This window comes from Equus przewalskii, chromosome 18 (genome assembly GCF_037783145.1).
Source record: "Equus przewalskii isolate Varuska chromosome 18, EquPr2, whole genome shotgun sequence".
NCBI classification, from domain to species: Eukaryota; Metazoa; Chordata; class Mammalia; order Perissodactyla; family Equidae; genus Equus; species Equus przewalskii.
Genome location: NC_091848.1, coordinates 10,144,595 through 10,168,635, shown reverse-complemented (window position 1 = coordinate 10,168,635; position 24,041 = coordinate 10,144,595). Strand labels below are relative to the sequence as shown.

The 24,041-nt window shown below is 39.3% G+C and overlaps 2 protein-coding genes across 20 annotated transcripts in view; one reads left to right on the top strand and one right to left on the bottom strand.

The window, feature by feature from the left end:
* Positions 1-22,227, bottom strand: part of SERPINI1 (serpin family I member 1) — an 83,261-nt gene extending 61,034 nt beyond the window's left edge. Inside the window, exon 1 of one of the 4 annotated variants that reach the window (XM_070582291.1) lies at positions 21,522-22,227. The gene's annotated coding sequence lies outside the window, so the exon portion shown is untranslated. Of the gene's footprint in view, positions 1-19,962; positions 20,063-21,521 lie in introns of those variants that run through there. The other 3 variants (XM_008531372.2, XM_070582293.1, XM_070582294.1) reach the window with 3 other exon arrangements.
* Positions 22,228-22,247: 20 nt separating this feature from the next.
* The window catches only part of PDCD10 (programmed cell death 10), a 41,836-nt gene continuing 40,042 nt past the window's right edge, over positions 22,248-24,041 (top strand). For 3 of the 16 annotated variants that reach the window (XM_070582296.1, XM_070582304.1, XM_070582303.1), the window contains exons 1-2: positions 22,425-22,535; positions 23,622-23,773. The gene's annotated coding sequence lies outside the window, so the exon portion shown is untranslated. Of the gene's footprint in view, positions 23,082-23,162; positions 23,774-24,041 lie in introns of all 16 variants that reach the window. The other 13 variants (XM_070582306.1, XM_070582297.1, XM_008531331.2 and 10 more) reach the window with 11 other exon arrangements.

Here is a 24,041-nt window from a genome sequence, read left to right as displayed (position 1 = left end):
ATCTAACACCCTATGCTTTTTTTTTTTTGTGAGGAAGATTAGCCCTGAGCTACCATCCACCACCAATCCTCCTCTTTTTTGCTGAGGAAGACTGGCCCTGAGCTAACATCTCTGTCCATCTTCCTCTATTTTATGTGGGACACCTGCCACAGCGTGGCATGATGAGTGGTGCACAGTTTTGCACTTGGGATCCAAACTAGCGAACCCTGGGCCACCAAAGTGGAAGGTGCAAACTTAAGTGCTGCACCACTAGGCCAGCCACAGTCCTCATTCTTTTAAATGTTTTCTTTTATCTGTTCTGCCTGGGTGATTTCCTCTAGTCTTTCATCCAGTCTTTGATCCATTCTTCTGTATCACTTACTCTGCTATTGATTCCCTCTAGTCAATTTTTTATATCCAGTATTGCATTCTTCATTTCTGACTTGTTCTTTTTTACATTTTCCAATTCTTTGTTGAAGTTCTGAGTTCATCCATTCTTCTCCCAAGATCAGTGAGCATCATTATTACTTTTTGTTTGAACTCTGTCATGTAGATTGCTTATTTCTGTTTCGTTTAGTTCTTCTTCTGGGATTTTCTCCTGGTCCCTTGCTTGGAATGTATTCCTTTGCCTCCTCAGTTTTCCCCTTTCTCTGTGCTTATATCTATGTATTAGGTAGGTCAGCTACGTCTCCCAATCTTGAAGAGGTGGCCTTATGTAAGAGATGGCTTATGAGGCCCAGCAGTGTGCTCCCCTCTTGTCACCAGTTCCAAATGTTCTAGGAGTGTCCCCTGTGTGGGCCACATATGTCCTTCTGTTATGACAGGGTTGCTCTTGCTGCAGTGCTCAGGGAGAATAGGCTGTCCCCCAGGCCTGCTGGGTGTAATGCTCAGCTGTGTGTGGCTGCTATGGACCCTTCAGTCACTTTATTGGGTGTGGGGAGCCCCAGCATAGGTGGCTCCAAGGTCCTATAGCACATTTCTGCTGCAGCTTTTCTGTTAAGTGAGTAGGCCCCCAGCATCACTGGTTGCTAAGCTCAGGGGCTCACAATTTCTGTAGGCCTCTGGCCTGCAAGGCTGTTGTCAGCTCTCTCAGGATTGCAAAAGAATGGGGCTGGCCCTGGCATGGGAGCACCTAATTGTTTCAAGCTGTGGAAGGTGGGGCTGAATCCCTATGTGGCTCTTTGAGAAGCACAAGTCTGCTGCAGCTGACAAGCCCCACTGCCCACAGGGCCACACACCACATCAACACAGTCCTGCCCTATGTGCATGCCCCAAGCCACTGAAGTGGACGCAGTCACCCCACTGCAGATGCCCCACAGACTCCACCAATGCCCGACACTCCACCTGTTCCTTGTGCACTCTCTGCCCTGCAGAGGTGGACCCATTTGTCCAGCTGCAGAGGTTCCAGGCACCCTGTCTATGCAGGCCCACAAGTTGAGTCAGGGCTTGCGCTTGGATGGGGCCAGTCCCCAGGGTGGGCTACCTTCCCTGGCTGAGCTGGATTAAGTTGGTGCTTTAGTGGCTGGGGCAGACCCCTGGGCTAACAGGCCAGGATAAGAACCCCAAAGGCCTCTGTCATTGTACGTGTTAGCACACCAGTACTAGGTCACAACAATGGCTGTTGGCAATGTCTCAGTCCCTGGAGAGGTCTCACCTTTCACTGAGATGTGCCCAGAGCCTATTAGGTGAGTGTCTTTTCACCAAAGGACATGAACCTTTCTGGTGACTTTAAGAGGCTTTCCAAAGTGGGTGAATTTGTGCATAGGCCCTTTATGAGCGGGCTTGTTTTCCCTTATGTTTGATAGCTTTTCTGGGGGCACTCCTCATTGTAGTTAATACCCAGTAAAGCCAGGTGTTACAACATTTGTCACAGTTGTGCTGAGTCCACAAGCTACTTATAGTGGTAATGCTCCCCGAGTCAGCTCTTCTGCTACTCCAGGGAAGGTTGCATGCCTTAGGATTGCTCCCAGCCAGCTGTCAAGCACTGTGGCTCGTGAAGATGGCTTTTTTCTCTCCAAAAAGGAATTTCTGCCTCTTCCACCTCAGTCAGCACTGTTCCTTGTTGCACAGGTTCTTTTTCTCAAGTTTTCAGTTCTCTCTCAGGGGTAATTGATCTGAGAGCAGTTGTAAATTTGTTGTGTCCATGGAAGGAGGTGAGTTCAGAGTCCGCCTAGGCCACCATCTTGACCAACCTCCCTAATCTGGCTTTCTTCAAGCACGGACATCCAAGATATCCAGTTTTTCACTTTAAGCAAATATCATTTACTATGTCCTGAGCCCTGGACACAGTAGTGAGCACAGCAGACAAGAACCTTGCCTCATGGAGACATCAACCAAATAAACGCATATACGAATATATCTAATTGCAAACTGTGTTAAGTGCAATGAAGAAAAAAAATAATATGCTATATGAAAGAATCACTGGGGCCTATTTCAGACTGGGCAGGGGATCAGGGAAGGCTTCCCTGAGCAAGTGTCATTTAAGCTGAAGTTGAAGGATAAATGAGAGTTCAGGAAGGAAGACAGAGGGAATAATGTGAAGGCCTGAAGACAGAAGGGACCATGAGGAACTCGAAGTCAGTGATGGAAAGGGGAAAGAGAAGCCTGGCTGAAGAAGTTTGGGGCAAGATCATAGTGTGCCTTGTAGGCAGCAGGGATGTTACTTCTTCTCCTAACTGTGGAACAATGTAAGAAGCTCTCATATACAGAATAGACTGTAGGGAGTCTAGAAGTAGAAGCCTAAGGATAAATTAAGTGAGTATTGCAACCATCTAGGTGAAAGGACATAGTGGCTGGATTAAGGTGGCTGCAACAGAGATAGAGAAGGAGTAGACAGATTCTGGATGTTCTTCTTTAAGAGCCAGACTGGATAGGACATAGGTAATGGAAAGGAAAGGTGAGTCAGGATGATTCCCAGGTTTCTCCTGGACCAACTTGTGGGGTGGAGGTGCCCTTCACTGAGATGGAAAAGGTTAGGCTAAGAATGGAAAGGGTTGAGAGAAGGGACTCAGAAACTTTGTTTTGGATAGGTAGGTCTGAGATGCCTACAAGAAATCTACTTGGAAAGTTAAATCAGTAGCAATTCAATAAACAAGGTTAGAGTTCAGAGTATAGGTCTGGGATATAGCACATTTAAGATTATCAGGATGGATGAGACTTCCTGGAGAGTGTGGATAAGAGATGTGGCCAACCTCTTGGGAAACTGAAATACATGCGAGACGTAGGAGGATGAAGACAGAAAATGATCGTCGATGTGGACAGAAGGCCTGGCAGAAAGCAGAAACACAAGGCATGTTTAGACTAACCTAGAAATGAAACCGCATTTTAGTGTCTGTGGAAAAACACTTTCCTAGTTTGGAACAATACTATCTGAGTTGGAATAGCTGACGTATTAGGTTGAACCATGTGAACTGAGTTTTTTTGAGATCAAAAAGAGTTAAATTTTGGCAATTTCATAAAGTTCAACCTAATACTAACACAATTTGGAACAAAATCCATTTATGTCATGGGACAGCACACAGTTCTAAAATGTTGCCCTTTTGCACATGAAGAGTAATCTTTTGCTAACATTAGAGGTTTCTTTATTACCTCAGACATTGAAAAAGATACTAAAAGGTAATACTGCATACTACTTACCAATTAGTTTTACCCTGGTGATCAAGCTGACAGCCTGAAAACGACATTGACAACCTATCACCACATTCTGACTGTTGATAACCCTAATAATATTCCATGGTAAATCTATGCAGTCATAAGCACTTGCAATTTCACACATCTCAAATTTTCTGTCTGGCTTAAGAAAAATCTCCGATTTCCTACTCCTTCTGTGGGGAGAAAAACATTTAAAGGAAATTAATAGACATGGTTGACCATAATCTTAGCTTATAGAAATAAAGCTTTGAAAAACTATTCTGATATAATTTGAGTTCTTTCGTATAGTCACAGATATCCTCATTTTGCGAAGAAGACTATTTGAAAACATCATGTTAATAATTCAATAGTGGATTTTAAATTTATCAAGGGCTCATGATTTAAAGCTGGGATTACAAACTCAGATGTCAGAATTGGGCCAGTGTAATAGACGGTTAGATCTGTGGCAACTGAACAGTGTATCCCTCACATAAAGAAAAGATTTCCTTCTAAACCATGAATTCTGCAAAACAATTCTGTTCAGATGAAGTGAGGTGGGAGGATTTCAGCCTGCCAAGCTGATAGTTTGAGACACCTGATTTAAAGTGAACTTGCAGGGCCCGGCCCCATGGCCAAGTGACTAAGTTCCCACACTCAGCTTCGGCAGCCTGGGGTTTCACCAGTTCAGATCCTGGGCACGGACATGGCACCGCTCCTCAGGCCATGCTGAGGCAGCGTCCCACATAGCACAACTAGAAGGACCACAACTACAGTATACAACTATTTACTGGGGGACTTTGGGGAGAAAAAGAAGAAAAAAAAAAGATTGGCAACAGACGTTAGTTCAGGTGCCAATCTTAAAAAAATATAAAGTAAACTTGAAGTGGATTTTTTTGCATTATCACTGGACATACTCTAGTTGTATCTGAAGTTGGAATTTTTACATACTGATATTATTATTTTTAAAGTAGTCAGACCTGTAATTGTAAACATCCTAACTTTTTAAATGCAAGAGACTTCATAGTTGCAGAATGCAAGGTGAAATACACAAAGGCTGTGTAGTAACTATGGACCATTCCATAGAAATACAGAGGATTTTGTTCACTTCTGAAGTTATAAACACAAGCCAAGTTTAGGAGAGAAATACAAGCACATTTGATTCCACATACCGATACCTGAGGGAACGTACATAACTTTCTATGCTTCACCTTCCTCATCTATGAAATGGGGATTAAAACAGTACTTTTCTCATAGAACTATACAAATTAAGGGGGATAATGTATGTATATGAAGATGCTAGCACAGTGCTTAGGTCATCTAAGTCCAGTGTCAAAAAACAGTGAACTCCTCTGGATTCACCTCTGCACAGCACCCACTGCCTCCTTAAAACCTTTCAGTTTCTCTTCACATACTAAAGATAGTCTCCACACGGCATGCAAACAAGAATCAGGAACACATGATTGTAAACCCATTGGTCAATGTTGTCTTTTCGATTTCATTAATTTCTCCGTGCAGTCATCTTGTTATTTTCCCATGCTAAACTGTGATGCTGAAATAACACTTCTCAGTGCTTCCTAAATTCAACCAGAAATGAGAAAGGCTACATAATGTACATTTCTAAAATAAACAGACCAACATTAACAACCATTACTTTAGACATTTGGATAAATACACGTATGTCATTAAGCACAAAAAAAAGCAAAACTTTGGTTTTCTCAATTTCTCTGAAAATAAGTCATCCTGATTGGGTGTTTTGCCAATAGCTGTAAATTTACTACCTAAGCATCAAAATTTCTTTTACCATTGGCGTGAAGCTTTAAGAAAATGTGTAATCTACTTTTATTTTTAGAAAGCTGGAAATGTAACTATAGTCTTTGTCATATCTAAGAATCATCATTCTGACTTATTGTTCTTCATTCACCCAACTAATAGCTACTGCGCGCCTCCCATTGTCCTGGGGCACATGTGTCACCGGACTCCACTGAGGTGTCAGACACACACCCTTCAGACAACTATGCTTTTTTAGTTTCATACATTTTTCCCCTCTCATTTATATTGAGTGTTTATATCACTGAATCATTGTTAATTTGTCTAAACATACCAATTAAAGTGTTAATCAATAAATTAAACAGTTTATAAAAAGTACACAGATTCTGAATAAAGGCTTAAGCTGCTAACATAAAGTGAATTTTGCAGCAAGAAATCTGGCTAGATCGGGACGCTTACTTCCTGGGTTCTAAGGTGTGTTTTGGTGGGAATTGTGGATCGATTTGATAAATGAGATCTTCCTGTTAAAGGTTTTCATTTACATTTAATTTATTCTAAAGGGGAAAAAGAAGAAAACATTTCTTAAAATATCAGCTGGCACACTGTTATATTTAAAATGAAACTGGGTTTATGGTTTTAAGTTGTCAGCCTTATAATCAAGCGATTGTCTTTACTTGTATAAAGATAGTATAAGCACACTTTGGAGATACTGCATGGTCTCTTCCAGACCACTGCAATAAAGCAGGCCACGCAAATTTTTTGCTCTCCCAGGGCATATAAAATTTATGTTTACAGTACACTGTAGTCCATTAAGTGTGCAATAGCATTATGTCTAAGAAAATGTACACACCTTAATTAAAAAATACTTTACTGCTAAAAAATGCTAACATCATCTGAGGCTTCAGTGAGTTGTAATCTTTTTGCTGGTGGAGGGTCTTGTAAATGAGGCAATATTTGTCAAGCGAAGGGCAATAAAACGAAATATGCCTGTAATTACTATAGTTTTTCATATATCGTCAATGATTCCAAGTGATGGATTATTCATAGTAGTTAGCTAGCTTAACATTATGTTTCTACAAGAGTAAAAAGCATAATTAATATGTTTTGTGGCAGTTAAAAAGCAGGTGCCAAAACGAAAACTAAAATTTTCCAATTAGGGTAATATAAAAGGAAGGTGCTATGAGAGTAAACTAGAGCAACAACAAAAATTTTTTTGAGACTGAAGGGAGAGGAAATGAGACAATATTTTAATTAAGCTTGACTTCCATATCCCAAATCTTCCTTGAATCTATATCATCAGCTACCACCTCTGGGCCACTGGCATCACCTCTGCTTCTTCCCAAGTCCATTTGTGTCCTTCCTTCATTCTTCACTTTGTATGGCTATTTACTTGTTTCCTTTGAATCCAGATCTGACACCAAGGGCCATGCTTTCTCTTCCAGATTGTTTTACATATTTTAATTCTATATGACCAGTAGAAATAGGGTCATGGCTAATAAATTTTCACTGGGGATTACATCTTTACTAATATAAATTACCCTTTTTGACCAAATTGAAGATTTTTGCCTTGAATTCTATCTTGTGTTACAAATACGGCCACCCTATATTTTTAAATTTATTTTTGTCTATTATTGCTTTGCCATCCTTTTACTTTAAATTGATATTATTTTGCTTAGCTTTGTCTCTTTTAAAAACTAAATACAGTCACGTGTCACTTAAAGACAAGGATACATTCTGAGAAATGCGTTGTTAGGCAATTTCGTCATTGTGTGAACATCACAGAGTGCACTTACACAAACCTAGATGGTATAGCCTACTACACACCTGGGCTATATGATGTAGCCTATTGCTCCTAGGTTATGAACCTGTACAGCATGTACTGTCCTGAATACTGTAGGCAATTAGAAGACAACAGCAATTATTTGTGTATCTAAACATAGAAAAGGGACGGCAAAAATATAGTATAAAAGATAAAAAATGACACATCTGTATAGGGCACTTACCTGTGAATGGAACTTGCAGGCCTGGAAGTTGCTCTGGGTGAGTCAGTGAGTGAGTGGTGAGTGAATGCAAAGGCCTAGGATGCTACTGTACACTATGTAAACTTTATAAACACTGGTCACTTAGGCTACACTAAATTTATAAGAAGATATTTTTCTTTCTTTAATAATAAATTAACTTTAACTTACTGTAACATTTTAACTTTACAAACTTTTAAATTTTGTTCAACTATTCGACTCTTTTGTAATAACACTTCACTTAAAACACTCACTGTACAGCCATACAAAAATATTTTCTTTCTTTATATCCTTACTCTATAAGCTTTTTTGTATCTTTAAAATTTTTAATTCTTTTTACTTTTTAAACTATTTTGTTAAAAACTAAGACAAACACATTAGCCTAGGTTTACATAGGGTCAGGTTCATCAATATCATGGCCTTCCAGCTCCACGTCTTGTCCTACTGGAAGGTCTTCAGGGGCAATGACACGCATGGTGCTGTCATCTCCTATAACAATGCTTTCTGGAACACCTCCTGAAGGACCTACCTGAGGCTCTTCCTCAGAGGAAGTGTCACTCTTTTCAGAAATATGTCCATGGTGGTTTGCTTGGTTTGTTTCTTTCTTTCATCATAGATTTGCCTGTAAGCAGATAATGCACCATGAACATTCCTCTATTAATGAAAATCTTTCAGTTGGGGTTCATGTTTTCAAACTTTTGAAGGAGCTTGTTGAGGTGTGCAGAAGCTTCTGCTAAACCTTTCACTGGATTTTCTTGAGAGTTCTTCTTTTTCTCCTCCTGTAGTTTCCTTTTCTCTTGACTCTTCTTCAGCTAAGCATTCCTGTTCCAGTTCCAACAATTTCTCATTAGTCAGTTCCTCAGGAACCACCTCTGGGAACTCCCCAACGTCATCCTCATCCACACCCAGATTAAAGTTGCCATCTCAAACAGACTTGTTGGCTTTTGCAACCTCCTCCTCCTTGGCAAATCATCATCCTTTGAAGTCATGGATGAACTTCTTGAGAGTCTTCTTCCAGAGCCATTTATACACTTTTTGGTGACATCACCCCAAGTCAAAGAAAGGTCTTGATGTAGTCATAGATGTCATAACCATTCCAGAATTGCATCAGTGTCTTCTTCACTTGCAGCAATAGCCTGGGCAAAGGTCCTCCTCAGGTAGTAGGCTTTAAAAGCTGCTGTAACTCCTTGATTCATTGGTTGGATCAAAGAGGTGGTGTTTGGAGGAAGAACACCGCTTAGATTTTGGGATAAAGATGAACAAAAGGAGGATGTCCAGGAGCATTACCAATAAGCAAAAATCTTGAAAGATCTGTCATTCTCCAAACTGTACTTCTCCATTTTGCTGGCATAGCAATTCAGGAGGCTATCTTGGAAGAGGAGCTGGGTCGTCCAAGACTTCTTATTGCTCTTGCAGTACACTGACAGTGTGGGCTTATTGATATGCTAAAAGGCCCTGAGATTTTCACTGCACCAGATCACAAATGGTTTCAATTTGTAGCCTGCAACATTGCCCCCAAGCAAGACTATTATCCTATCCTTAAAACCCTTGAAACCTGGTATTGAGTTCATCTCTGGATGGATGAACATCCTTTCAGGCATTTGTTTCCAGGACAGGGAGGTTTCATCCATATTGAATATTTGTTCTAGCAAGTAATTTTCCCCAAGGATCACCTTATCCAGAATTTCCAAAACTTCTTCAGCTGCCTTCACATCAGCACTTGCAGGCTCACTGCTCACTCTCATATTACATAACGATTAACGAATTTTTTAATCATTTAAACCACCCACAGCTAGCAGTAAATTCAACATTGTAGTCAAGTCCAGGTTTTCTTTCAAAATCACAAATGAACTTTTTACGTTGGCCACAATCGTCCTGGTGCTGAGAGCGATACACTTCTAGGTTTGGTTTTCAATCCCGGTCATCAGAAGTTTTTCCATGTCTGATATAAGCCCTTCCCAACCTTCTGTTAGTCTCATTGCCTTCAATGAAGCACATCCTTTGACAGCTTCCATCACTTTGTTCTTGTTCTTCAAGATCATAGCTATGGTGGAATGGGACACGTCTGAGTGGTGAGCAATAAGCATCACTGATTTTCACCTTCATAGTCCTTCCTTAATCACTTTTAATTTTGTTTCCAGATCAGTCACTCAAAGTGGCCTTTTACTGGCAACATTAGCAGTGGATTTGGTACACTTAGGGGCTGTGATGAACAAAACAACATGAGATTAAATCAAGCACAAGAGAAAATAATGCAATCAAAAGATGAGGTAAACATGAGATGTATGAGGCTGCTGTTGGCATAACATGGCCTACTGTTACATAAGTAGAAACAGTACATTCTAAAATAATGACAAATAGTACAGTAAACACATAAACCAGTACCAGTTGTTTATTATCTAGTATTATGCACTGTACATAATTGTATGTGCTATACTTTTCTATGACTGGCAGTGTAGTACATTTCTTTATAACAGCATAATCACAAACATATGAGTAATGCATTGTTCTATGACATTATGACAGCTCCAACATCACCAGGTGAAGTCTTCAGCTCTATTACAATATTATGGTTCCACCATCATATATGCAGTCCTCCATTGACAGAAACGTCATTATGTGACCCATGAGTGTAGTCTGATTTTGCTTTTCACCCAGAATGGCAGTTTCTACCTTTCATTAAGAGGCTAAATCTATTATTAATTGTAATGCATTTGTTTAGCATTTTGTCATGCTTCTTGTTTATTCTTTTCCTCTTTGCTTTGATCACATTTCTTTTGTTATGTATTATATTTTCTATGAATGTGAAGAATAAAATGACACCTAGTGACTTCACCATTTGTAAAATAAGGCATTTAACATGATTTTTATAAATCCTCTTCTGTATTTTTCACATGATCTGCGTATTTGATGCAGAACATTTTTATTAATTTTTTCTAACATAAGGCATCTTATTTTATAACATTTTTAATATCTGAATTGTTTTAAAATAGCAGCAACTATTTAAATGTCACTTTAATCTTCTTAATCTTGGGTTCTCGATTCTCAGGATTCGGTCAGCAAAGTATGCAGTTGTTTTCGGTGGTGGTGGTGGCGGCGGTGTGTGTGCTTGCCGTTTGATAACTGAGAAGATTGTTCTTTTGTTCTTATGCACAAGGAGTCACAGCTCGGCTGGGTAAGAAGTTTTTAATTTTAAACTTATTCCATTCTGTACACATTGTTTCAGCGCCTTCTATCATTAAGTGCTAAAGGAGAGAAGCCCAATGACAAGGTGATTTTTCTACTCCCTTTGTTTTCATCTGTTCTTTAGTGTTCTCCCCCCCCCCCCCCCCCCCCGTTTCATTTTAAGATTCTAAAAATAACCTTAACAAAGTGTGGCCAGATTTGGATCTCACTTCACCAATTTTGCCTAATGTGCTGAAGCCAAATGCTATAAAATGAGAATATTTCCTTCTACTTTACTTTTATCTGCTAGTCTTGGTTCCTTATAATTCAATCTTCTATAAATCTTCCCAATTTTTAAAAATCAGTTTATATTATATTTATTTACACTTTTACCATGTACACGTTTAAAATGTATAACAGTGGTTTTTTTACTATGTTCATAAAGCTGTGCAACCATCACAACTATCTAATTTTAGAACATTTCATCACCCTATGAAGAAAGCTCATAACTATTAGCAGTCATCCCCCATTCCCCTCGTCCCTTAGTGTTAATCTACTTTCTGTCACTAAGGATTTGCCTATTCTGCATATTTTATATAAAATGTGGCGTGTTGTGTCTGGCTTTTTTTGTTTAGCATGTTTTCCACGGTCATCCATATTGTAGCATCTATCAATATTTCATTCCTTTTATGGTCATAATATTCTATCGCATGGCTATACAACATTTTGTTTATCCATTCGTCCACTGAGAGACACTGGGCTGTTTCCACATTTTGACTATTATTCATAATGCTGCCATGAACATTCATGTACAAATTTTTGTGTGGACATATTTTCTCAATTCTTTTAGGCATACATCTAGAGTGGAACTGCTAGGTCATATGCTAACTCTATGGTTAATATTTTGAGGAATAGCCAAACCGGGTTTCAGTGTGGCTGCACCATTTTGCAATCCTACAAATAACTTACGAGGATTCAATTTTCTCCACATCCTCATTGATACTTGTTATTATCTTTTTTAATTTCAGCCATCTAGTGGGAGTGAGGTATTTCATTGTAGTTTTGATTTGCATTTCCCTAGTGACTAATGATGCTGTGTATTTTTTCATGTGCTTATCAGGCATTTGTATATCTTGTTTGGAGAGAGAAATATCTATTCAAGTCCTTTGCCTATTTTTAATTGTGTTGTCTTCTTATTTTTGAGTTCTAAGAGTTCTATATGTACTTTGGACACAAGTCTCTTCTCAAATATTTGCTTTGCAAATATTTTCTGCCATGTTGTGGTCTTTTCACTTTCTTGATTACGTCCTTTGAAACATGAAAGTTCTAAATTTGATGAAGCTAGATTTATTTTTCTTTTGTCCCTTGTGATTTTGGTGTCATATCTAAGAAACCATTGACTAATACAAGGTGGTGAAAATTTACTCTCATGCTTTCTTCTGAGAGTTTTACAGTTTCAGCTCTTACATTTAGGCCTGTTATCCATTTTGAGTTATGTTTTTATATATGGTGTGATGTAGGGTTCAATTTCATTCTTTACAAAACGTGGCTATCCAGTTGTCTCAGTATCTTTTGTTGAAGACTTATCCTGTCTCTTGTTGAAAATCAATTGACTATAAATATAAGGGTTTGTTTCTGGACTCTCAATTGTATTCCACAGATACATGTCTCTGGGTTCTTTGCATTTTCACCTATGTTTTAAGATCAGCTTGTCAATTGTTGCAAAAAAGGCAGCTGCTATTTTGATGCATTGACTCTGTAGATTCATTGGGAGAATACTGGCATCTTTATAATACTAAGTCTTCCAATCAATGAACATGAGAGAGTTTTCAAATTATTTAGGTTTTCTTTAATCTCCTTAACTGTTGTTTTCTACATCATTTGCTGGTTTTGGTGTACAAGTCTTGTATTTCTTTTGTTAAATTTATTCCTAGCTATTTAATTTTTTTATGCTATTGCAAATGGATTATTTTTAATTTCATTTTTTGACACTCACTGCTTGTGTATAAAAATGCAATTGATTTCTTTATACTGATCTTATATTCTGCAACTTTGCAGAACTTGTTTATTAGTTCTAATAATTTTTTTGTGGATTCCTTAGGATTTTCTAAATACAAGATCATTTCATTAGTGAATAGAGATAGATTGCCTTCTTCCTTTCCAATCTGAATGCTTTTTATTATTTTTTTCTTGCTTAATGGCCCAGGCTAGAATCTCCAGTAAAATGTGAACAGAAGGTGAGAGCAGACATCCTTCTTTCATTCCTGATCTTAAGGGAAAATATTCAGTCTTTTACCATTATGAATGAGCTAGCTGTGGTTTTTTTGTAGATGCCCTTTATCAGGTTGAGGAAGCTCCTTTCTATTCCTGGTTTGTTGAGTGTTTTCATCATGAAAATATGTTGGATTTTGTCAAATGTTTTTCTGCATCTATTGCAATGATCATGTCTTTTATTATATTGATATGATGTATTACACTGATTGACTTTCATATCAAACCAACCTTGCATTCCTAGAATAAATCCCACTTGATCATGGTATATAATATTTTATTTGTTGCCAGATTTGGTTTGCTAGTATTTTGTTGAGGATTTTTGAGTCTATATTCAGATTTTCTATTCTTGTTTTCGTAGTTTGTATCTTTTTAGCAATGTGCCCATTTTATCTAGGTTATCTAATTTGTTGCCATGTAATTGTTCATAGTATTCCCTAATAATCTTTTCTATTTCTGTAAGATTGGTAGTGATGTCCCCTCTTTATTATATTCACTTTTAAATATCATTTTCCTCTAAGCTTCAATAAAGTATCTTAACTTCTTTTTTAATTGACTACCATAGCTTTCTACAATATTTAATATGCTATTCAGTCTCAATTAACTGTATTTTAAAGTATGGGCTTTATTTTTCTATACCCTTAGGTTGTTTGGCTCTTACACCAATCTCATCGTCCCTATACAATATTTAGTGCAACTCTTGAAAATTTCTAATAATTAGATGATACCCATCCCAGTTTCCTGAACATCTATTTTAGAGATAGGGAGTACTTAAACTTAGAGTTTTAAATCCCCATTTGAATTAAAAGTTATAGTTCACTTAAAGCAATCATAATAAAATATAACACTTAATAAAATAACCTTTAATGAACATCTACTACGTGCCAGGTATTATACAATGCACCTTATGTGAAATCCCATTATATCAACATAAACAGCCTTTGAGTCAAGTTACAGATTAGAAAACCAAATTTGAACCCACTTTTGTCTGACTTTAGAGCCAATACTCTTAAACCCTGTGGTTAACAAATTTTTTTAAAAGGGCCAGACAGAAAATATTTTAGGCTTTTGGGCCATATGGTCTTTGCTGCAGTGGCTCAACTCAGCTGTTGTAGCAAGAAAGTAGTATTAACAACACAAAAATGAACGGGCATAGCTGTGTTTCAAAAAACAAAAATAATTTACAAAAAAAGGTGGTGTGCCTGTAGGCGGTAGCTTGCTATCCTCTGCTCTTAACCAACACACCATGTTGCTCTACTTCTTCAGAGCCTACCCTGATTACCACACAGATCAATTTCTTCTGCTTCTGAGCTTCTAATTCTAATATTCAATTGTTCTTTCATTTTCATTCTACCCATATTCTTCAATGCAGTCCAAATGGAGACTTTTTGATACTTTTAGGTTGAAAACAGATTTAGAATAGAATCATCCTTTCAAGTGTTACTGAATATATCTGTAATGAAAAGTACAGATTAAATGCATTTTAAATACACAAGTATTAAAGATGGAATGGGCTAGATGGCCTTTTAACCAGAGATACCATCAGTCTCCGAGGAATGCCTTTGTCCAGAGACTTGAAATTTGGTAGGCACAGAAGTAAATACTTGGTATAAGAAGGTTAGAGTTTTCTAACCTGGGGAAACAAACAAATAGGAGGCACTGAGTCAGAACCAGAAAGACTACAATTTAAAGTTAATATGGTTTAATTATCAGACTTGTGTTGAAACTATGGACTGGTTAACCCCAAACCATTCTCAAACCACTCTTCCCCTGCTTCATCCACTACAAAGGCCAAAGTCCTTCATATCTCAACATCCCTTAAAGCTAGCAGCAGCCACATGCCATAGGCCAGTTAAGTCCACGGTGGACATTTGCTGGAGGTCACTGGGAAAGCTCTACTTCCTGATTAAAAGAGAAAGACTCAATAAGGCACAGCTGTTCCTCATTCTTTCTGCCCCGAGCTAGAATGTCATACCTGGACCAGCAGAAGCACCCATCTTGCAGCCAGCATGAGAAAAAGCATGAGGACAAAACCCAGACAACATTGAGCCTCTTAAACAAAAAGTAAATAACTACTTTCCTCTAGATTTCTTGTTCTGGAAAAATAAATCCCTGTTGTTTTACATTATTGTGCATAAAACTTGCAGCTAAAAGCATTTCTAATTGATATATACTTTACAACTATTTTTTAAATTGTCAATTACTTTTGGGCCACGTAAGGTGAGTAAAAAATTGCTTTTAAGATAAGCTTGTGGGGCCAGCCTTGTGGCTGAGTGGTTAAGTTCAGCTACTCCTCTTGGGCGGCCCAGGGCTTCCCCGGTTTGGATCCTGGGCAAGGACCTACACACTGGTCATCAGGCCATGCTGAGGTAGCGTCCCACACAGCACAACCAGAAGGTACTACAACTAGAATATACAACTACGTACTGGGAGGCTTTGGGGAGAAGAAGAAGAAAAAAAAAAGGAAGATTGGCAACAGATGCTAGCTCAGGCGCAAATCTTTTAAAAAAAGAAAAAACAAGCTTGCATAATAAGCTTTCTTTCTCTTTCAAAATGTTTAATTTTAATTACTAATTACTAGCTAAAGCTGATGTTATATTAAAAAGACATGAATAGTTATTATTAGACCTTTATAACTAAGTTATTGACATTTTATTTTTTAAAAAATCAGAAACTTTGAAATACAGAAAAAATTACTTTTTTGACTTAGATTTGTTAATGCACCTTGTGCTCAAGAACACATATAATTTTTAAAACGTTTGCTGATTTAGCAAAAACAAAAATTATACCATTATTATGTAGCTGTGAGAATAATGGTATTGTAGAAATTTCATTCAGTATTATATGTCAAATGACATGATATGAAATACAATTTAATCTGCTTTAGTGACTTGCTATCTACAAGCAATTTAGGATACTGTGTAGAGGTTTCTTAACTGGCAGTCTGAACATATTTAAAAAACATTAATTGCTTCGATGATTTTAAATTGCTTTGTGAAGTACACAACAATTAAATGCTCCAATAACCGAGTTAATTCAAGTGAATGGAAAAAATATACATCATCGTACGGTATTTATAACGTATTAGTCAAAGATGGAAAAGTAATAAAATCAACTAACTGTTCAAGTTACACAGGGTTAAAAGACCTCAAATAAAACTAGTTTTTTAAAACAAAATTTAGGGTATCAAGAAAACGACAGAAGAAATTCAATGTGGGTAAAACATCAAAAGTATTCCAGTTAGCTCTTCGGGTCCATTCAAAAGAAGCCAAGAGCCAGCCCTGATGGCCTAGGGCCTAGTGGTTAAATTTCAGCGCGTTCTGCTTTGGCCCCCTGGGTTTGGTTCCTGGGCACGAAACCACACCACTTGTCTGTCATGTTGTGGCGGTGGCTCACATAGTACCACAAGAACCTACAACTATACACAACTACATACTGGGGCTTTGGGGGGAAAAATCAAGAAAAAAGGAGGAAGATTGGAAACAGATGTTAGCTTAGGGCAACCCTTCCCCTGCAAAGAAAAAAAAAGAAGCCAAGAAATGGACTACAAGTTGACAGGTACTCACTGAATTGCTAGACTGTGCTATGAAACCACTTTGGGAAACCTGAGTTACTGTTACTGGTAATTCTAATATGAGATCTATCTGGGAAAAACAATATACTTAGGAAAATGAGGTTATTAAATCAAAGTAAATTCCATCTGACGTCCTTCCCATAAATTAGGAGCTGTGAGGAGCTCAGAAGGCTCCTTTCCTAGGCCGAACCAGAAGGGGGCCTCAAAGCAGTGGGTGGAGCTGGAGGTATGTGCACACTTCAGAAGGCCAGTACTGAGCACTCTTCATGCCAAATCTCAGAACTCATCCCTTCCTGATGCTGCCTCACAGAAGACAACCACCTGTATAATTTAGGTTTAAGAAGCCTGAAGAAGGCCTCCCAAAGCAACCATTTCACTGAAAACTGAATATTGAAGACCAAGTAAATTTTAGTTACGATAAAGTCTCATACTACACTTATTTATTTTTCTCTAAGTCTCTATTGCTATGTGTCAAGAAAAAAAAGTCACAGAATGTGTCTATATGTGTGGACAATGTTACTTAAAAGTACATCTTTAGGTCAGCCAAGTTCAAAGCAAGGACAGACCACACAAATTCCAAACGGCACCCAATTAAGAAATCTACATCTGAAGTACACATATGCAAGGTTGCAGGTAATAGCAATGTTTGCTCTATTCATTCAGAAATCCAACAAAAGACAGTGATATTTATATTTAGCTCTACTATAAGCAACTCCTGTGGGCAGAGGGCTGACTTTGGTGCGAAACCAGATGTCTAAGAAAAATTCATTTTTCTAGTTGTACTTGTTTGTGAAAAACGTGAAATGATGCTTCATTATAGGTTGTCAAATATTTAAACAAATTGTTACCAAGTATAGACTATGTATAAAGCTCTCGAAACAAATACAAAGGTGAATGAAACTCAGTTTTAGTGCTAAAGATACTAAGCATCTGGTGTGGAGGACAGTTACGAACTCAGATAACTACACAAGGCAAAGGGCTAAGCATTGAGAGTAATGCCTAAGGAACACGAACAAGGAAGATTAATCAATCATCACTTCTAGGCCAATTTGTAATTATCAGCATAATAGTCAAAGTATGTGAAAAAGCAAACAAAAGACAGTTAAATATCTGCTACTATTAAACTTACTAGTAAAGAACTATTTACAATTAACTGGAATTCTACAGGTCTTACAATAATGAAAAAAATCACATTTGAATGCTTAATTTTAACCTTAACCAGATTAATTTGTTTCTGGAAGGTCAAATGCAGAAAACAATAAATGCCCAACTCCACATGTGCTTAAAACACAATCAGTCTGACTTCTTTTCTTCTTCTTCTTCTTCTTTTTTCTTTTGGAAAGAATGATTAGAAAAATGTAAGAGCAAATTCAGTTTTTATAAAATGAAATATGCTTTTTATAGATAAGCTTCAACAAAGGTATTTTACTTGAGGTACAATGCTGGTGAGCTGCAGTCTCCCCGGCTGTAAAACGCAGACCTTGGGTGCCACAGTGGGAGAGCCCTTTCCCCCACCCACATTCCCTCTTTCTGGGATGAATTTAGAAACACTGGCCCGCAAAGTTGTAGATAAGTCTTTGCAGCCCACACAATCTGAGTCAAACTGGGCTCAATGGACACTTTTGCAAAGGCTAAGCAGAACAAAGACATTCTCAGAGGGCCTAATGTATAGTGATTATTCCACAAGGTCAACTGACTCTTGTCTATCAAAGTGCAAGATGTCTCAACGCGTACATTACAGAAGTGCTGGCCGATAGTTCTAGTTCAGTAAGTGGTTACAAGGCTACTTCTTTATGCTGAGCATGATATAAGGCGCTCAGAACGAGAAGGAGATAGGAAAGAAGTAAGGACATAATCTCCAAGAGCTAATAATCTAGTTGCTGAAAAAACACTTACCAAACTTTAAGACATAAATTCTGAAAACATTACAGGTAAGATGGAAAACAAAATGAAAACAAATGCTTGCCTTTGTATAATAATTAATCCTGATCCACAAAGCAGTGTTTAACCTTAGGAGTCTGCTTTAAAAGTGGGGGAAGAGGAGTCTTATTCATCTTTAGCGTCTGGTTCAAGTACCTCTGTTATTAAGGGGGGAAACATCATTTTAGGTTTTTGTTTCTTTTTAATACTATGTCCAAATAATAATGCTTCACTTAGAAGTGAATATATACATGCAGAATCTTTTCTGCTTTGCTTTAATAACCCATGATGATTAAAAAATCTAATGAATTAACGTCAGTCTGACTCCAGTTAAAATGACAATGTAGGAAAGTACTGTCTTCTACCATGGATACAGGGCTCCAGAAATTAACGATGGGGGAAAAAAAAGGCCATGGAATCAGTTACAGGCATTTAACAAAAAAAGATCCAATCTCTGTTCTCTCTTGCTAAGGGTATGTTTCTCAGTTTTCCTCACATCTATCCCCCACCGCACCAAAACCATTTGATCTTGAACCTTTAAGTCCTGTTCTTTTGTGCTACATGCATCAGTGAATCCTCCTGTTCGACAGAGAAATCCATGCTACTCAATTATTTTTACTCAATAGGTTTAGAGTCAGAGTTTTAAATTAAAAAAAATCCAAAGTATATTGTAATTTGAAACTAACCAAGTCTTTTGGCTAAAGAACATTAATCCTCAGAGCATCTTCCATTCAAGAAGGTCATTCTGCACTCCATTGGTTTTTCTTTTTTATCATATATATACTCACTGATAGCCATACACAAACAGTAAAACTTAAGAGCAGAATAAATAATATGCTTTTAACCTAGGTAGTACTTTACATAAAATTATAAACTGTCATATAGTGAATCTTCTCAACACCAGTAGCATACAATCAAGATGTCTTCAGATTATCTGATTTAACGTGAACACCAATTTAAAACGTGCCAAAGAGTTCAACGTAACAAATACCCAGGTACCATTACTGTCAATTATTTTCTCCCTTATCATTGGAGATGATAAAAACATGGTCTTCTTACTCCCAAATGATATAGGAACCCAATCTCTTTCACTGACACAATAAAAAGGATCCAAATGTTGGAAACAGGCGAAAAATCCAGTACTCTAATACCACAAACTCATTTATTCCTAATGAGATGCTATCATTTATGAAACCTCAGAGCAAAAGACCTATAAATACTTGGGATTCAAAGTACATGTGAATTTCAACTGTTTTGGTATTTATTCTCTATCCCATTTACTTGGTTATTAACTGATAATAATCAACCAAATCCTTTCAAAAAGATTTTTTAATAAAGGCTCTGAAAGAACTTCATTCAATATTATTATTAATTATTATTACATGGAGGAAATAGCCCAGTGACAGCAGGTATTCAATTTCACAAAATGAACCAGTAGCAGAGTCTGAGAGAGAATCTAAGACTGATTCAGGACAATCCACTTAGTCACAAACAACAAGGGCAAACACAATCTTTTCCAAGCTTCACTACACTGCAGTACCCATTTTTTTCCCCTAAAATCATTTTCACAGGGTCATATCAGCTATGTGAATTAATAGACTCTCCCATGATGTAGCAAACATAAAATCGGATCCTTACCATGGCTGCTAAGTTTAGTGGTTACTGTTGCTTTTTCTTTCTTCTAAGATCTTTGCTGCTTCTAATACTTAACCTGATCTGCTTGGGGACAATCTAATAGCAGCTGTTTTTCTAAGATTTGTCAGTCTATATATTTCTTTGGCGTCTGGGAGGGGGTGCTGGAGGGGAGGAGCGTATACATTGATAAATCACTCAGGTTTATCAGTATCAGCACGCAGTAGGACTGAACTTTAAGCTATGAAGACAATTCCTTCCAGCCATTTCTTTTCAAACAGGAATTTTGCATGCATTACAGAAACAAAATCCAAAAATCATAAATAAATCAGGAAAGCATGAGAACAAGAAAATAGAAAGTAATTCCTTCATTTTATTGACCCTAGTTCAAAAAAATCCAGATTAAAGTATTCAGGTAGACTCTGAAATATACAATTGTCATAACGAAAGCATTTTAGAGCAAAATGTGCTGCAATATGCTACTATGATTAAAAGCCATATAATCTGGGGAACCTCTTAACAAAAAGAAAAGAGAAATGAACTAGGCAAATAGCTTTTTACATACTTTTCTACAACGAAAAGGCTGTAATTTTGTCACAGTTACACAAGGGTAGGTGCAACTTTCACCTTTACCTAGTATCAAAACATATTTTCATCCATACGTATTTAATCACATTCAAAGAAATCACACATGGTTTAATACCAAGAACAAACTATTATTTTATGATACTATCATGTGTTTTAACTCTGAACCCATCATTACCCATACTAAGGGTAACCATTTAGCACATACTCCCTAAACAGAAAAGGTCCTCGCACAGCTCTTGTACTTTTTTAAAATGTACAAATATTATCGGACACAAATGAGAGAATAAGGAGCAGCAATGAGGTACACCATACGTTCCCACTGTAGGCTGAGTCCTGGTCTTTGTTCCAATATTTTAGAGCCACTGAAAGGAAAGCTAAGTATCCATCCATTAAAACACATTTTTACAGTATTTCTGACAAAAGTTATACTTCTGGTAGGTTCAGTCATCTCGATTATTCCTGCCTGCATTTGCTTCTTTAATACAGATCTCTTTCAATTCTAGGAACCTGCAGTACAACCACCTTGGAAAACAGGTCGGTAGCAGGACAATCTGATAAAACGTTAACTGGTAGGCATTGAAGAAGAATGCAAAGTTATTTTCCTAGGGAAAGAGTTCTGAAGTAATTCTGTATCAATGACAAAATTTTTGGTTTTTACCAGCTACGCATCTATCCAGATATCCACCTTGTCCTCAATCAGCAGGGTTTCCCTCAATCTTAAAATCTCCCAGAACAGTTTTAACCGTACAACTCAAACCAAAAACACTAACCACGCCCTTTAAATCCAGAGTCAAGACACCTTTTGCTTTTTTCCCCCCTTAAAGTCCAAAAATGTACACCTTTCACCTAAAAGGGCTTGCACCAGTTCCTTAACCCGAGGCAAAGACTCTTTTTAGCCATGCCTTGATATAATTCCTATTGGAAGACGCTTTCTCCCGGGCAGTGTGCAGATGCCCACAGGAGGCAGCCACGCTTACCTCCCACACACCTGCAACCCCTGGCGGGATGCTGGAGCAGCTGCTCGCAGGACTGCACTCGCTCCGCTCTCGTCTCTCCCGGGAAACTACAGTCCAGGCTGCGCCTTCGGCTGCTACAGGGACCCAAGCTCCGCCTCCCCCTCCTCTAGTTGGCGAATTCGGCAGCTGTTGCTCCTCCCCCTGCTGTTCCTGCTGCTGCCCCGGCTGGAGGCGGCGGGAAGCTGCTGCCCCGGTACCTTCCCGTGTCCTGCACTTCTGCAGCTGTTTTGTCGCTTCCCTTGCCCTGGGGACCCCTCTCCCTTCACTCCGTGACCTCACACCTGGAGCTGCCTCCCGCCCCGTCCGGGCGCCTCCACGAGGAGCCCAGGCTCAACGGATCCCTCCCCGACCCGCAGGTCTGGCCGCCCGGTGTGCCTGGGGCTCGGCGGCTTTCGGGGAAGCTACTCCTCTGTCCGGGGCGCATCCCCACACCGCGCCCTCACTCCACCCCGACGATTCCCGCGATGCTTCCTCTCCGCCGCCGCGGCGTCCACAACTCAGCCACCCCACGTTCTCCACTTCGAGTTCTCCCCCTACCCCCGCTTCCTTCCTCTACTCCGCCAGCCCGCCCCCACAATGGGTGAGTCGCCCGCGGGGCCGACCCTGCACCCTGATTGGCGCAGGTGAGAGCTGACCCCTCCCTTCCTCTTCTTTCCGTGCACCCTCTGTCTTCATCTCACCTCCTCCCGCAAAGGCAGGGAACTCTCCTACTATTGGCTAGAAGTGTCCCCACCCATCGCCTTAGGCTTCACAGCACTGCCTGCTGGGAATTGTAGTCTTGCCTGTGTAGGACTTGCCGAGGACGCCGGCGAACGGGACTACGAGTCCCCATAGGCCCCTGCGCGACTCCGGCTGGGCAGGATTCCGGACAACGCCTGGTTCCTCTCGGGTCCTTCCGGCGTCGCCGGAGTGAATTGATCCGGGAGTTGAAGAGGGCTCCAAAGGTGGGAAGTGAAGTCAGTGCCTCAGTTGTTGGTAAGGTGTGGCTCTTCTGTCCCAGTCCCTGTAGCCCCGCGCGGAGCAGAAGAGGTCTGGGGTCATACAGGGGCCGTGGCTGAGGCACTCGGGCTCGGCTCCGGCAGGCGGAGCGGACGGGGCTGGGAACGGGGCCCTATGGGCGTAAGCGAGGTTACCCTACGCGAGTGGCGTAAAGCGGGTTTGTAAATGCCGCTTGCCCTGCTCAGGCCTGAACGCCTCCAGGAAGTCCCCTCTAGGTGGAGGCGGGAGGGGAAGGGCGAGGTTGGCCTCTGGGGCCACCGGAGACGGGAAAGAGCGGATGTGCCTGGGGTGGGGGCCTGTGAAGGTGTGGCTTGGGGCGGGGAGATGGGGCTGCTGTTTTCCCCCTGCTGTGGAAGTAGGATAGAGAAGGAGTGGAGGAAGGAAGGGGCGCTTGGAAGTCTGCTCTTGGGGTGACTCGGGTTATGCCCTTTGAGGGAAGAGGAGAACTGTAGAAGGAAGAGTCAATGTTGACAGAGATCTACGGATTCAGTTTCAGTTTCGTGCTATGACTCCTCCAAGTAGGTAATTTTGCCCTGAGCAGAAAAGCTTAACCATTTTAGATGTGATTCCTAATCTGACTTTGCATCTTTATTGTTTTCAAAGAGCATTCACGTTGCGATGCTGATGAGGAAACTGAGGAGATAAATGACGTGCCCAAGGTCACACACATAGGGCCAGATCTCTAATCCAGTTGTAGTCCAGCTTCTGAATCAGAGCTGCCACACCAGAAAGAAACAGCAAGGAGATTGGTTGTGTTTTTTGAAAAGAGTGAAGAAGTTGCAAAGTAATGCATTTTATTATATTTCTAAGACGCCATTTGTGAGGTGAAGAGGTGTTTTTTGACCCAGGGAGAGATTCCTCAGTAGAAGAAGGACGCACGGTAACGGAAGAGAAGAAGAAAGCTTCAGTTTCAATTTACATATTTTTCCTTGTAATAGGGGTAGATTAAGTGATGGACTGTACTACCGTCTTAAAGGGTAGATAATGAGATAGGAGGACGTCAGTTAAACGATATATCCCATCCTTGCAGTTGAAAGATACTCCTTTCTCTTCCTACTTTAGGACTGTTTTTATCTTCATTTTGTAAAACTGAGAGCAGTGGGATTGGAATTATTTCCCAAGACGTATTTTATGCTTTTTTCAAATAACACGGCATCACAAGAGAGTTTAGTTTGCTCCTTACTAGAAAAGAAGATACGTTGCATTTCTTGGAGGTAACATCACATTTATGTTGACTTTTCCCTCATTTTCTTGACTCTGTGTGTGAGTGTACATAAAAACATCAGGCTCTTGCATGTTTTATTTTTTTTAGCATCATCTGTGACTTTTAGTATCCTTATTTTACATGTAGAATGGGAAAATAGGACATTTATAATTTATGTTGAGCAGAAAGTGTGGTTTTTCCAGTATTATCCTTTATACTTTGTGTTATGACCAGTTATAGCTCAGGAATATTATTATTGGATAGTTTTTAATAGAATT